Below are 14,734 nucleotides of genomic sequence, written 5' to 3' on the forward strand. Positions count from 1 at the left end.
TGGAAGATTTTCAATGCTGAAGATGAGCTCATGGGAAATAACTTCTCTCCAGAGAGTTTCTCCTAATATTATTACAGCTGGGACTGAAGACCATGGCTCAAAGGCTCAATGCCAAGATCTTGCTAGCCTCCACTGTATATGTGCAATGCTTCTAGAACTTGAAAAAGGCAGAATAAACCTTAAAAGGAAGATTCTCTTCCTCTTTACTGTCAATCCCTCTCTCCTCACAAAAGTAGCCAATATCAGCTGGGTCTTCTTAAGGATTTCCAGGAAAATTGTGTAAATCACCTGCCAGTAGGTATGCATTCTCTGATGTAAAGGGATCACAGCATGTAGGAAACTGGGGATCAGCATTTGAATTCGAAGTGAGACCAAGAAAGATAGATAGGGCCTGTTGTCTCTCATGCAGAGTATGGAGGAGGTGGAGGAGGAAGAGGAGGGGGAGGAGGGGAAGGAGACTTGTTTAGGGGCCCCATCTGGGAAAAGTATAAGAAGGGTAAATCGGGGTGAATATGATTGAAGTAATTATATCCATGCATGAAAATGTTGTCAGGAAGTAATTATTATTTTGTACAATTAAAATACACAATAAAAAATCAGAATCCAACAAGAAACCCCTTTTAATTTAAGGCAACCAAACCTTGTACTAACTATATGTTGCACCTATTTTCTCTGATGACTTTTGGCTTTAGGCCATACATTTTGAAATGTATATATGGTAAAAATATATCAATGCCTAAGAGACTGGTTTATGTTTGGATTAGATCTCAAGATCTCTCTATTAAGGAAGATTCTATAAATACTAAGAAACAATGGCAACGACTATCCAGATGTGGGTTCTGACTGTGTTCTTTGCACACATGGAGGCTCCCTGACTGACCGGCCTTCCAGTGGTTCTTTGAGCTCTCCTTTAAGATACTTGATTGCACATTGCAATAGTTAAATAGTTGACCCTGAAAGGAAGTAGGGTGGTGTAACCCACAAATTCTAGCGTACAAGAGACATGGGCAAGAGGATAACGAATCGAAAGCCAGTCAGGACTCCATAAAGAGTCCCTTGCTCAAAAACAAATAGAGTCCAATCTTGAGTATTCTATACTCAAGATAAGATGTTAAAGTGTCTTTGTGGTTGTTCTGGAAACCATATCGTTATTATCTTGTCTGGGTTTTCAAAGTCAAGGATGGAGCAGTGCCTAGCGTTGTGCAGTGGCTTGGATGAGTACAATTATCAGGGTAAAAGAAATGTCTGAGGAAGAGGCAGACCTTCCTGGAAGGCCTGGAAAGCTCAAGACACTTTACGATTTCTCCAAGGGGAAGAGAAGAAAACAAGAAGGACTTGGACCAAGACTTAAAGCTTACTTTGAGAAGGTTTGAAATAACTGACTTATGACACAGTTTCAAACTTTTTGTGAAACAGGGATCATTTTAAGCTGCAAACTTACATAGCTGTCAACCTTAAACTCTGGAAGAGAAGCAGCCACATCAATTATGAAGTTCCTCAAAACCTAGATATGTGTGTGTGTGTGTGTGTGTGTGTGTGTGTGTGTGTGTGTGTGTCACCTGGGTTCCCATTAAAATGTAGATTTTGATTTGGGTGATGGCTGTCAGAACCCAGTTTCTACTACATGTTTGAACAACTACTTGGCTTCAGAAACCAAACCTTTCAGCAGACACACACACACACACACACACACACACACACACACACACACACACACACACTCCTTGACCATTTGCCCCAGGCTTGCTGTTCCCTGCTCCCTTCTCCTTCCACCCCCTTCTCTTGCTTCCTCTGATAGTATTAATGTATGTGTATAAGCATGTTTCTATGTATTTATGTATGTATATACACATGCTTATGTGTGTTTATGTATGTGTGTATGTCTGCTTATATACATCTTGATCTTTCTACTTCCTAAAGCATCAAGAACCGGGCTGTTTTTACAGAAACCACAAATGTATTTCATGGAAAACCATTGGGCACCAAGGCCAAACATCAACAAATTGATACTTTCTTGCTTTGTCACGCCTGATTTAAGGAAATCAACACAAAACGGGCTACGATTTGGAAATTGACTTCAACCACATTTAAACTGTTCTCTTTTAAAATATTAGCAGCTGAGTGCATAAACCAATATTTATTTTCTAATCAAAGGTTTGTGGCAAACGGTTTATAAATGAGAGGGGAAAAATGCCTCAGAAATGTTTCTGGAATCGAACTAGAAATGGGATATTTTATTTCTTTAAGTGGCAGTCGTAGGCCTTCATCCACTAAGATTCTTACTGCTCTGGAGAAAGGGAGAGAGCTTGGAGAACTACTGACCGCTGCAGAGAAGTCCAATGCCAGGACTCCCCACCAAACATCACCATAAATAAATTTTTTTTGTAGAAGTAAGCTGGAGATCCTGCTACATTAAGGGGAATCTATTTGCAGAATGACCGTGTAGAGAGGACCCCTTAAGAGAAGCTTCCAGAATTCCATTATCTCAACTGTCACTCGCCACCGGATTTGTCTTGGCGCTGTGTGTTTTCATGAATTACTTGAGCTGTTTGTTTTTCCTTTATCAGCCATCACCCTGTCAGCCAGGCCATTCATAACAACTTTTGGCAGCTCATCAGGGGAGTTCAGAGGCTGAGTAGGACCCTATCGACTCTCACACCTCATTGTGTGAGACTGTTTACCAGCTCTGCCTCTTCTGTAAATATTACAAGCAGAGCCTGAAAGGAAAGATGTGTGGAAATGAAATGGCTTGCCTGGGAGCACTTGGCTGGGGTGGAGGGAGGACTGAGGAGTGTGTGAGCCTCACTGGACTAAGTCATACCCACCTCTCCTGGGAAGTTTTGTGTGCGCTGGTTAATTAGACAACATTGAATCTGACTTTGCATCTTTGTAGCGGGGGGAGGGTGAAGTGAGACTTCTGTAATTAGGGAGTACAGATCACTTCTGTCACAATTCCACTCCTGTCCTACTTAACGCCTGCTTCTGTAGTATTTTCTTACTCTGTCTTTTGTGCTTGACTGGCAAGGGCGCTGTTATTCCATGAACCAAGTGCCGGACAGTCCCTGGGCTGAGTTTCTGCCAGTCACTCATTAGAAATAACCTCCTGTTTGAAATGAAAGCCACTGATTATCCACTAAGCACATAGCACTGTGGATAACAACAACAACATACACCTTCTTCGGTCTTTATTTTCATCAGTTACACAGGTACAGATTTTTACAGATTTTAAAGTGTTAAATAATTCTGAGTTTATGAGGAAAAATAAAGCTTTCCCAGTTTCTCTTTTGACCCACTTGGGGTGTGTGTGTGGGGGGGGGGGTGGTGTGTGAGTGTATGGTATGTGTGTGTGCTATATATGTGTGTGGTGTGTGATGTGTGAGTGTGTAGTATGTATGGTGTGTGTGTGTGTGTTATGTATGGTGTGTGTGTGGTATGTATGGTGTATGTGTGGTGTGTGTGTGGTATGTGAGTGTGTGAGTGTGTGTGGTGGTATGTCTGTGTGTGTATGTGTGGTGTGTGAGTGTGGTGTGTGTGTATGGGTGTTGTGTGTGTGTGAACATGGCAAAAGAACTCACTCTGACAATTTTGAAGGTGATGGAATTGGATGGTATTTTTGTGATCTTTTGGTTACAATGCAGATGTTTTTACTTTTTCGTAAGACAAAGGTGTAATTCACACAGGATGGGGTCTATGGGTTTCCTGTGTTCAGCTCAGTGAATTTGCTCTGGCAGAAATTCCCTTTTCATTGCTGTAGCACCAGCGGTAATCCATGGTGTGAAAATGCTTGATGTTCTTGAAATAAGCAACGTCTATCCTTCCAGTATACTCTTCCCGGCTCCTACATTGTGTAACTATGCGGGGGCTGGGGATTTAGCTCAGTGGTAGAGCGCTTACCTAGGAAGCACAAGGCCCTGGGTTTGGTCCCCAGCTCCGAAAAAAAAGAACCAAAAAAAAAAAAAAAAACAAAAAGCTCTGTGTAACTATGCATACTCGCTCATTAGTATTTGAGCATAATTAATATTACTATAGGCCGTCATTGGTATGCTTGTCCTGGAGCAGGCAGTGAGGACACTGAGCACAGTCTTCTCTACTATTTCAGTCACCCTTTGGAGGACTTGTCTTGTATCCCTTCCAGACAGGCCATCCCCTGTGCTTGAGGCACACTAACTTCATCCTGGGAAATACTCCTGCGCCATGCTTTCGAGCCCATCTAAAGCACACCGCTCCTGGCCCTATCGTATAACTCTTGTCTCAAAAGCCCCAGAAGCAGAGACCTAGAGGAGGTATACTTGTGTGTGTCTGCCCTCTTTGACCCAAAGTGATATCGAGGTGGGGTAGAAAGGAAGGGTAAGTCTTGAGAACACGAGAATAGAAATGATCCTTGAATCTGCTTCAAGCCTGTTGCCAACAGGGCAACAAGAATTCCAACACAATAACTGACTGTTTGAGGCCTTTCTCCCTCCCCAGCTGCAAACCTACAATTTTCTAGGAATCTCACCAGAACCCCTACTTAGGGGGAAAGGACATGTGTTAGACCTTTTGTGCAACCCTAGTGGCTTCTGTGTACTGTAGTGTAGGGTTACAATTCCACTCCAGGCATCTCTGGGGCGCAATTTCATACACAGAGAGGAAGGGAGAGAGGGAGGGGTTTCTTGGCAATCTTTTGATATGTAATTTGAAAGTCATCAAAAAAAAAAAAAAACTGTATATGGCTAACGCTAAGACTCCCTCAGAAAGTCCATACCCACCTCTGGGTATGTCTTACTTTCTATAGCTCTTCTTTGAGAAGTCCACGTCCATTCTCTTTGGTGTACCCAACTTTCTTCTGGGCACCTCTCTTTCTCCTCACCCTGGTGCTTACATCTGCACTAAAATATTTTAGGTAAGGTTTACAACTCTGCTTCTAAACTGGCTCGTCCTGGAATTGTTTTTCAGCATTGAAACCATGACCCCTGTTTTGGCCTGAATCGAGGTTCCCTAATAGACTAGAGCAGTCGTTTTCAACCTTCCTAATTTACCTTTAATACAGTTCCTCTTGTCGTGGTGACCACCAACCATAAAATCATTTGTTCCTAATTCATAACTGTAATTTTACTACTGTTATGAGTCACAATGTTAATGTCTGATATGCAAGATATCTGATATGTGGCATCTATGAAAGGGTCATCTGACCCTCCAAAGGCTCATTACAACCCATAGATTGAGAACTACTTCTCAGGCTGCTAAGGGTGCAGTATAGATCTGCAACTCTCCTCATCATCCACAATGTCTTTGAGATTCACCAAGAAGTTTGTGTCTTTTGCCCGCCAAGCTGCGGTCATTCAGTCTTAGCAGAGCATTTCGCCTATGTGAAAACTCATTTGTTGACTGTCATTGTGGTATCCTCCTTTTGGGGGGCACTGAATTGTCTATGACTGATTGTAAAATGCCTGTATAGTCTAGATAACAAGTCCTTTGTTAGAAATGGGTATCAAGGGCTGAGATGACTCTGTGGATGAACACTTGTCTTGCAGGCATAAGGACAGGAGATCTACATAAAAGCCCAGCAGACCTGATGGCTCCCTGACAATTCCTGCATTAGAGACTCAAAGAATCCTGCACTAGGAAGAGAACCCTCGAGCATCATTTATTGCATTAAAGACAGCCCCAGTGGACACCAAAACACACTGATGTCTCATTAAGGAATGACAAGAGAGCAACTTCCTCCTGCATTGGTTTGACCAAGAGTCAGCCCAAATGTGAATTCTCTACTTCTCTCCCTTTTGTCCATCTGCAGTTAGCAATCTATCTGTAATCTGTCCGCTGTGTGTCCGATCTGCCTGTTCCTGATGCTTATGTGTCCTGTGCCTGTCTGTCTATACCTCAGTGTCAATTGAACAGCACAGAAAACACAGCATAGGAAAGGAATAAGGGTTCTTTCTGTTTTGTTTTACAGAAATCGACAGCAAAGTTTCACAGAGGAAGAGGTTGCTTGGCTTCTGTCAACAGACCTAGAATATCATTCAATGCTGCAAACAGAAGCAACTGAGCTATGCCCACAAATGCGTCCCACATTGACGCTTACATACAATGGTATTTGTTATATAAGGTGGCTTGCAACCTATTAGCTGCTTCCAGCAAATGATTATAACAAATATATACACACACTCCTGATTATGGCTCAGGGGCATGGGATAGTACAGAATTCAAAATTAAAGCTATGCACTTAGCTGAAGTTGTGGAAGTTGGCAGCATGGGGAAAATCCAAGGCATAGCAAGGTTGGCTATTTTGTTTCCTTAGAGGCAGGTTAAACTTAGGCTGACTATACAGAAGGCTAGCAGGTTGAGTACATAGTCTTCAGTGATCTCCAGGCATGCTATTAACTTGACTGCGAGGTCTAGCAAAAGTCTTTCTGGAGTTAAGAGATATTTTTATAAAATCGTATCAACATAGCCTGGAGCAGACTGACAAGCTAGAGTTGCAGGATTGGCCAACTCTGGCTTCAGTGAGCCACCTGCTTCAATAAATAAAGTGGAGAGTGACAGGAAGATACTCAACATCTGCTTCTGGACCGCACATGCGTGTGCACACATGTACCCACACACATACACACGTAAACATGTGAATATGTATGGCACACATATACATGCAAAAGATCGGTTTTGAATAATTTTCCCTTTCTGTGACTGTCTTTGGTTTTCAGTTATGTTATTTGTTGACTTGAAAAGTTAAGTTTTGGCTATGTCCAAGTTATGTTTTTTCTCTTGTATCTCGTATCTGTGGAATGTCAAGGTTTGTCTACACACAGGCTTCTGCAGAGCTTCTCTTGTTTTCCTTTGGGAAGCTTTGTGGTGGCTGACTTCCCATTAAGCCTCCTGTCTCAATCTCCCTTTAGCCCACACTTTAAGAAAGAGATTGAAATTTGTTTGAGGTTTGTTTTTTAATTGGATGTAGTAAATTATTGTGGAATTGTTTTTGTCACCATGTCTTTCTCTACTGGACACACACACAACACACACACAGATGCATAGATATACACACATTCACACACAGATGCAAAGACACACACACACAAACACACACACAGATGCACAGACACACACACAGATGCATAGATGTACACACATTCACACACAGATGCACAGACATACACACACATATACACAGATGCACAGACATACACACATACACATACACACAGATGCACACACACGATGCACACACATTCACACACAGATGCACAGACACACACACACATGCACAGACATACATACATACACACACAGATGCACACACACGTTGCACACACATGCACATACAAACACAAATGCACAGACAGAGAGATACGCACACACCACACCCCTTTCTTGAAAATCAATTGATCATAAGTACATTCGTGATCTATTTTAAGACTCTATTCTGCTGTGCCGGCTTTTCATCTTCATGTGATAAGTTTAAGTTTGGAAGCAGGAAGTACGCTTTTCAAACTTGTTCTTTTAAAGGTTGCTTCAACTGTTTTTCATCTTTTGCATCTTTTAATACAGGGTTAGTTATTTGTCAGTTGCTGGAACAAATTACCAAAGCTTAGAGATTTAGGGGAGAACAGATCGCAGACAGTCTCAGAGTATCCTGGCCAGGAAAGCACCATCCACAGAGACACCTCAGTCTATGGTGGCAGGAGCAATTGGCAGCGGCCGTTCACATGGAGCAGACCAGATTCAGGGCTGGCGTAACACTGAAAGGCCACGGGTTAGGGAGGGAGTCTTAGCGGCCTGCTTCTAAAAGCCAGCCCCGACCTCGAAAAGCTTCAAAATAGCCTCAAAATAGAACCACAAACTCAAGACCAAGCTTCTGAAACGCAATTCTGGAGGAGGGGCTGGAGGCTTTCAGAATCTAATCATCAGGTATACATTTTATAAGAGCTTGTCAATTCCCAGTAAAAAAAAATCTTCCTGGTCACCAGTGTCACAAACCCAGCCTGTCTTAGTTGGGGCTTCATTACTGTAAGGAGACATAACCACTGTAACTCTTGAAAGGGCAACATTGAATTGTGACTGGCTTACAGTTCAGAGGTTTAGTCCTTTGTCAGTAGAGCAAGAAGCATGGCAACGTGAAGATAGACACGGTGCTGGAAAGGTAGCTGAAAGCTCTACATCTTTATCCACAGGCAGCAGAGGACTGTTTCCAAAGTAGCTACAGCTTGAGCATAGCCTTCCTCCAACAAGGCCACACCCACCCAACAAGGCCACACCCACCCCAACAAGGCCACACCCACCCCAACAAAGCCACACCTTCTAATAATGCTACTCCCTACAGACCAAGCATTCAAACACGTGAATCTATGGGGGCCATTCCTACTCAAACCCCCACACAACTCGACTCCTCCCTAGAATTTGGGGTGTTATTACATGCAGATGAGTTAAGAGAGACTTGATTGGCACCTTTGAATCATGGATTTTTTTTCCATCCATAAGCACGGTTTTTAATTTGTTTACTTTCTGTGATATATTCAGCTTGTGTTGTTCAATTCTTATATGACTTGTATGAAATTTAAGCAATTTATGGTTGTGTAACGATTGTAGTTGTTTTGTTTCCGTTCAAACTTTTGCTGAAAAACTAAAGTGCAAACGTTTTGTTGTTGTTCATTGACTTTGGTTTCTGCGGCTGATTCTTTAGGCAGTCCTGAGTATACGAACACCGTCTATAGAATAAACATCCTTCTAACTTCTGTGCCCTTGCCTCATCAGAGGGCTTCAGGGACAATGTTGGCCAGAGATGAAGGAGGTGGAGTTCCCATTTCTGGTCTCAAAAAGAAAGCATTCCAGTTTGGACCATAAGTATGGGGTTTTATATATGCTTTTTATAAAATGTCTTCTTTTCTTGTCTTTTAGAAGTTTTCAGCATGCATAGTTGATTTTTTTCTAAAATGTTTTTCTTTCCTTTGTGTGTGTTTTATTTATTTGTTTGTTTTTGTGTTTTGTTTGTTTGTTTTGTTTGCTTCTGTATTTTGAGACAGGGTTTTTCTGTGTAGCCCTGTCTGTCCTAGAATTCACCCTATAGGCTAAGCTGGACTTGAACTCAGAAATCTGTCTGCCTCTGCCTCTCAAATGCTGGGATTAAAGGCATGTGCCGCCACCAACTGGCAATAACGGTGACTTTAAAAAAAATTATCTGTTTTATGTGCATTGGTGTTTTTGCCTGCATGTGTGTCTATGTGAAAGTGTTGGATCTCCTGAACCTGGAGTTACAGACAGTTGTGAGCAGCCATGTGAGTGCCAGGAATTGAACCTGGGTCCTCTAGAAGAGCAGCCAGTGCTCCACTGAGCCATCTCTCTAAGCCCCTAAATGCTTTTCAATCAAGTAAGAAGTACTGTTTTCACTTTTTTCTTACATGATTCACTGTACAGATTTCACTTCTAACGCAAATGATCAATCCAAGCTTAAGTCCCTAATGGTAATTTTTTTTAATCCTTTGTACAGATCACTAACTTGAATTTCTAAAATGTGTTCAGGGCTTTGCAACTTCATTCATGGAGGATGCTGGTCTGTGATTTTTCCTTCCTTCCTTCCTTCCTTCCTTCCTTCCTTCCTTCCTTCCTTCCTTCCTTTCCTCCTCCTCCTCCTCCTCCTCCTCCTCCTCCTCCTCCTCTTCCTTCTTCATCCTCTCTCTCTCTCTCTGCAATATCTTATCAGCTTCTGCAGCTAGAGGATCTTACAAGCATGTGGCTGCACCTGGCTCCCTCTAACCAGGCTCTCCTGTGGAGGATGTGCCAGCCTCCCACAGCAGCCTGCAAAGTGTTTCCTCCCATTCTTAGAGTTTTCAGAAGACTTGAGTTTGTTTTTCCTTCAGCCTCCGGTAGAACTAAAGGGGCTGGAGAGTGAGGGTGCTTACGGCTAAAACAGGAGGCTCTGAGTTCAAACCCTCGAAAACTCTTGTAAAAACCTAGGTATGACCATGCATACCCCGTAACCATGGCACTGGTGTGACCATGCATGCCTGCAGCCAAGTTGCTGGTGGGGTAGAGACAGGAGGGCTACCGGGTCCACAGAGATCCTTTCTCAAAGGAGTAACTTGGAAAGTGACAGAGTAGGATACCAGATCTTGTCTGGCCTCCGTGTACACATGGGCACTGTTACCCTCAGGCATATCCACATATAGCAAGCATGCCCCATCCCCCCAAGAGAGAAAGAAAGGGAGGGGGAGAGGGGGAGAGAGAGAGAGAGAGAGAGAGAGAGAGAGAGAGAGAGAGAGAGAGAGAACCCTTTAGAAGAACAATTTGCACTTGGGGTTTTCTTTGCTGAAAGATTTTAAATCATGAATTCAATTTTGAGAATGGACATGGGGCTATTTGACTTCTGTTTTTCTTCTTATTTTTGGTAAGATGTGTTTTTCAAGAAATTCATCCACTTGCGCTAAGACGTTGAATTTATGGACAGGAAACCATTCTTCGCTCTGTCTTCTCGGAGAGTGGAGCCCTTTTGTCACAGTGTAATAGCTGTCTTTATCAGTGGCAATACGTCTTGTCTGCAGCCTCTGCTGGTGTTAATAAACCTGCCCCGATTCCTGATTTGTGTCTGCACGGCGTATCCTCCTACCCGTTCTTCATTTCTTTTGGCCCTCTCACATTTTTGTCCCTTTTTGACTAATTGGGGTTTTGGGATACAGAGCACCTCTAGTAGTAGATTATCACATATGTGTCTTTTTTAAAAAAAAGTCATAGATGCTGTGGGTTTCACCACCTCATCTGACTTGATCAAAGTCAACTTTCAAATACTGTACGATTTGACTCTGTGTCTCTAACAGTGCAGCGGCCTTCCCTCCTGGTCACACACAGCTGCCTGTTCCTCCTGACAGAGGTCACGACCCGGAGCATTTAAACCTAGTGGGTCATAGAGCTGGGGAGATGGCTCAGTCCATAGAGTCTTTGCTGTATGAGGATCCGAGTCTGAATCCCAGAACTCAAACGGTCAGTGCACTCACAGTCTGAGTGCTGGGAGGCAGAGAAGGGCAGGTCCCTGGCACTCACTGGGTAGCCAGGCTAGCCCAACCAGCAAACTCCAAGTCAGTGAGAGAACACCACTTTGGCAATTAAAATAAAGTTGAAAAATCTGGCACGGCGGTACGTGCCTATGACCCTAGCACACGGGAGTCACAGACAGGAAGGCTGTTGCGAATTTGATTTGGGGCTACATAACAAAACCTTGTCTCAAAAAATAAACAAAACCAGCTAAGTCAGCTGCTGTGTGCCTGTAACACCAGCCCTCAGGAGATGGAGGCAGGAGAACTAGGAGTTCAAAGTCAGTCTCAGCTCTGTAGTGAGCTTTGAGGCTGGCATTGACTTTACAGCAAAGCGGAAACACAACAACAAAACACTTATTATTTGAATGCTCTTGGATGGGCGTGAAGGGACACATAGGTGTGATACAATCTGCCAGCTTTATCTGGACACCAAATTTGAATGTCCCTAGAATAAGCTTAGCGGTGATAAGGAAACCTGCCACTGTCTTTGGATCTCCTTTTCACATTTTAAAGGAACTTTGCATTCTCAGGGGTGGGAGAGTAGCAACAGCTGGAGTTTATTGTTCTGCGCATGCGCTCTAAGCTTCCCTGCTCCCGGCGCTCTCCCCCACCCCCACTGCTGCCTGAGGAGCTGGCCTTGTAGTTACTAATTTAACTACTGCAGCCAGTTTCCCAAACAGAAACCCATCGATCTTCATCGAGGCAGGTGAGAGCACACTAAGTGCAGGAGGACTCGATCATCTGTCCAGTGGTGCATAATAAAATCACGACAGAATTTAAAAGGACATTTTTCAGGATATACGGGACAAGGTGACGTGTTTCAAAATGACATTTTCAACCTCGTAAGTCATACAGTTTGGCTACACTCATCCTCTCTTACTCCTTCCTGTTTTTTTTCTCCTCCTGCTAATCCCCTCCTCAAATCGCCTCTCTTAAACTCTCACGTCACGTGTACATCTACGTCCTCCATATCTGTGTATGACTACCTACATCTTTGGGTCTGGTCAAATCTAGGTTCGGCATATGAGAGAATGCATACAATGTTTGTTTCTCGGAGCCTGGTTTATTTTGCTTAGTACAGGAAGCTCCAACTCTATTTTACTTTAGACGGCTTGGGTTTTGTTCTTTTTTTTTCTTTCTGTGTGTGTGTGTGTGTGTGTGTGTGTGTGTGTGTGTGTGTGTGTGTCTGAATACATAAAACCCCATCTTCTTTTTTTTTTTTTTTTCTTTTTTTTTTCTTTTTTTCGGAGCTGGGGATCGAACCCAGGACCTTGTGCTTTCTAGGCAAGCGCTCTACCACTGAGCTAAATCCCCAACCCCAAAACCCCATCTTCTTAAATGATTCTGCTGTGGATGGGCATCGAGGCGGTGCCTGAACTTGGCTGTCCTGAACAATGCCCCCAGGAAACAAGGATGCGCACAGCTCTCTGTGACTGGCCGGCTTGGAGTCACGTGGGTATACTCCCAGGGGATGGATGGTTTAGCTGGGTCCTGAGGCAGTGCTTGTTCACAGTGGTGCAACCGGTTTACCTTCCCACCCGCTGTGTGCAAAGGTTCCACCTCCCAATCCCCCCCTGCTCCCCCCCCCCCAGGGTCCAGTTTAATCCCTCTACATGTTTGTCAAACCTGTTGTTTTCCAGTGCATGGTTTGGGAATCTTTACCAAGAATCAGAGAGCGGTGGAGACACTGTGGATTTATTTCCAAGTCTCTGTTTATATTTTATTGCTCCGTGTGTCTGTTTTGTGCCTGTGCTGTGCTGCTTGTGTTACTGTGGCTTTGTCATATAGTTTGAAGTCAGATGCCTCCAGCGTTGTTCTTTTTGGTCAAGATTACTTTGGCTCTTCCTGGTCATTTCCACTTCCATGTAAATTTTAAGACCCCCCCCCCCATTTCTAGAGGAACGCCAATAGAATTTTTATGAGGATTGCCTAAAATCTACAAGTTGCTTTGGGTCATCTAGCCAGTTTTCACAATATCAATTGCTGTTCTGTGAGCCATGGGAGGGCTCTCTGTCCTTTAGTGCCTTCTTTAGTTTCTTGTTTGGTGTTTAAGGATTTCAATATAGAGGTCTCATGCCTTCATAAGTTGTTTTGGGTTTTTGTTTGTTTATCTTTTAGAGGCATTGTGAATGGGATTGTTTCCCTGACTTCTCTCTCAACATGATCATTATTGCTATACAGAAAAGCTACCGGGTTTTGTGTGTTGACTTTGTGTCCTGCTCCTTTGCCGTAGGTGTTTAAGTGCTTCCAGTGTTGGTAGTAAGGTTTTAAAGTACAGGATGACATCGGCAGCACTCAGGAATGATTTGACTTTGGTCTTTCCTGCTTGCATTCCTTTGAGTTCTTTGTCTTGCTTCTTTCTGGTTAAGACTTAAAGGATTCTACTGAATAAGCTCTATACTGAATCAGCTGCCACATACTGAATAAGAGAGGTCCCTGAGTCACAGACCTAATTTTAGAAGAAACACTGAGTTTTTCTATCTCAGCTTAATGTCAGCTCTTAGGTGACATTGTGACACCTAAGACATTATACTGTCATATAACACCAGAGCTCCTAGACCAGCCTTTATTATGTTGAAGTATGTTTCTTCTATGTGCAGTTTCTTCAGGATCTCCTTTATCATAAAAAAAGATATTGAACTTTTAACGGCACTTTCAGTGTCTCTTGAAGTAGATTTGTGATTTCCAACCTTGAGTCTATTTATTTACTTGTGCACTTATTGGTTTGTGTATGTTGGACCATCTGTATGTCTGCCTGGGGTGAAGCTACCTCACAGGTCACATCATATGATCTTCTTAATGTGTCATTGAGGTCGATAATCTCACCTCTTAACCACTGGCTTTGAATCGCCACCGACAGAAGACGTGATCTCTGCTCTTTGCCTACCATCGCCCCTCCAAGAATACCAAACAAATACCCACTTAGTGCCCAGTACGTACCCCCAAACTGCTCTCTTACTGTGGGTTACCGTAGAGTGGGGAAGCACCATCTGCTTTACAAAATCTCCACTCTTTACCAAGAAGGCTTAAAAACCAAAAAGTGTTTTAGCTAGTACAGTGTCTCCTTCTAGGAGAGGAAAGCTTGTGTTGGTCTAAATGCCCCGAATCCTTGGTAAGCACAGGCAAAGAGGAGGGCTGTGAACATTCTCAGCCTTTGGGGCTCACCCATCCTCCCCACTGTCTCTCCTCCTCAACCCACTTCTGGGTTGCACCCCAGTTCTTGGCTATGATGCTCTAGTAGGAGGACTTGCTTAAGCTCAAAGGAAAATGTAAATATCTCAAGTGTAAAAGAACCCAGGTTCTTAGTCACTTTATTTATCTTTTATCCTGATTATTTTCTTTTCCAACCAAAGTGGGTAACTGAAAATTAGCATATATCCACAGGAGGTGTTCTCTACTGTTTCTGGAACAGCTGTGATTAAACAGGGGGTTCATGATGCAGCTTCTACGTTTAAATTGACTAGACAGAAGCTGCCTCCCACTAGGGACCTAATCATTCTTTTATCTTTTCATGGAATTGAATGAACAAAATAAAGGGGATCCTGGGTGAATCTTTTTGGGAACGAGAAAAAAAAGTGCTAGTTTGTATTGTTTGAAGAATAGATTTAATGTCAAGTGCATTAATATAACATAGGAGGAAGCTATAGTTCCTTGGAAGCCCCCAGGACTATGGGATAGGATGCATACCTAGCAGAAGACTATCTCCTCTCCAGTGCCGTACCTGCAAGGCAGGA

The 14,734-nt window shown here is 43.2% G+C and overlaps 1 non-coding gene across 1 annotated transcript; it reads right to left on the reverse strand.

Annotated features, from left to right (window-relative positions):
- Window positions 1-12,242: 12,242 nt before the first annotated feature.
- Window positions 12,243-12,323, reverse strand: Trnas-aga11 (transfer RNA serine (anticodon AGA) 11). The gene has a single exon. It is a non-coding gene; the product is annotated as a tRNA-Ser (tRNA).
- Between the last annotated feature and the right edge of the window lie 2,411 nt (window positions 12,324-14,734).

The sequence above is a fragment of the Rattus norvegicus genome, chromosome 19 (assembly GCF_036323735.1).
Source record: "Rattus norvegicus strain BN/NHsdMcwi chromosome 19, GRCr8, whole genome shotgun sequence".
Classification (NCBI taxonomy): domain Eukaryota; kingdom Metazoa; phylum Chordata; class Mammalia; order Rodentia; family Muridae; genus Rattus; species Rattus norvegicus.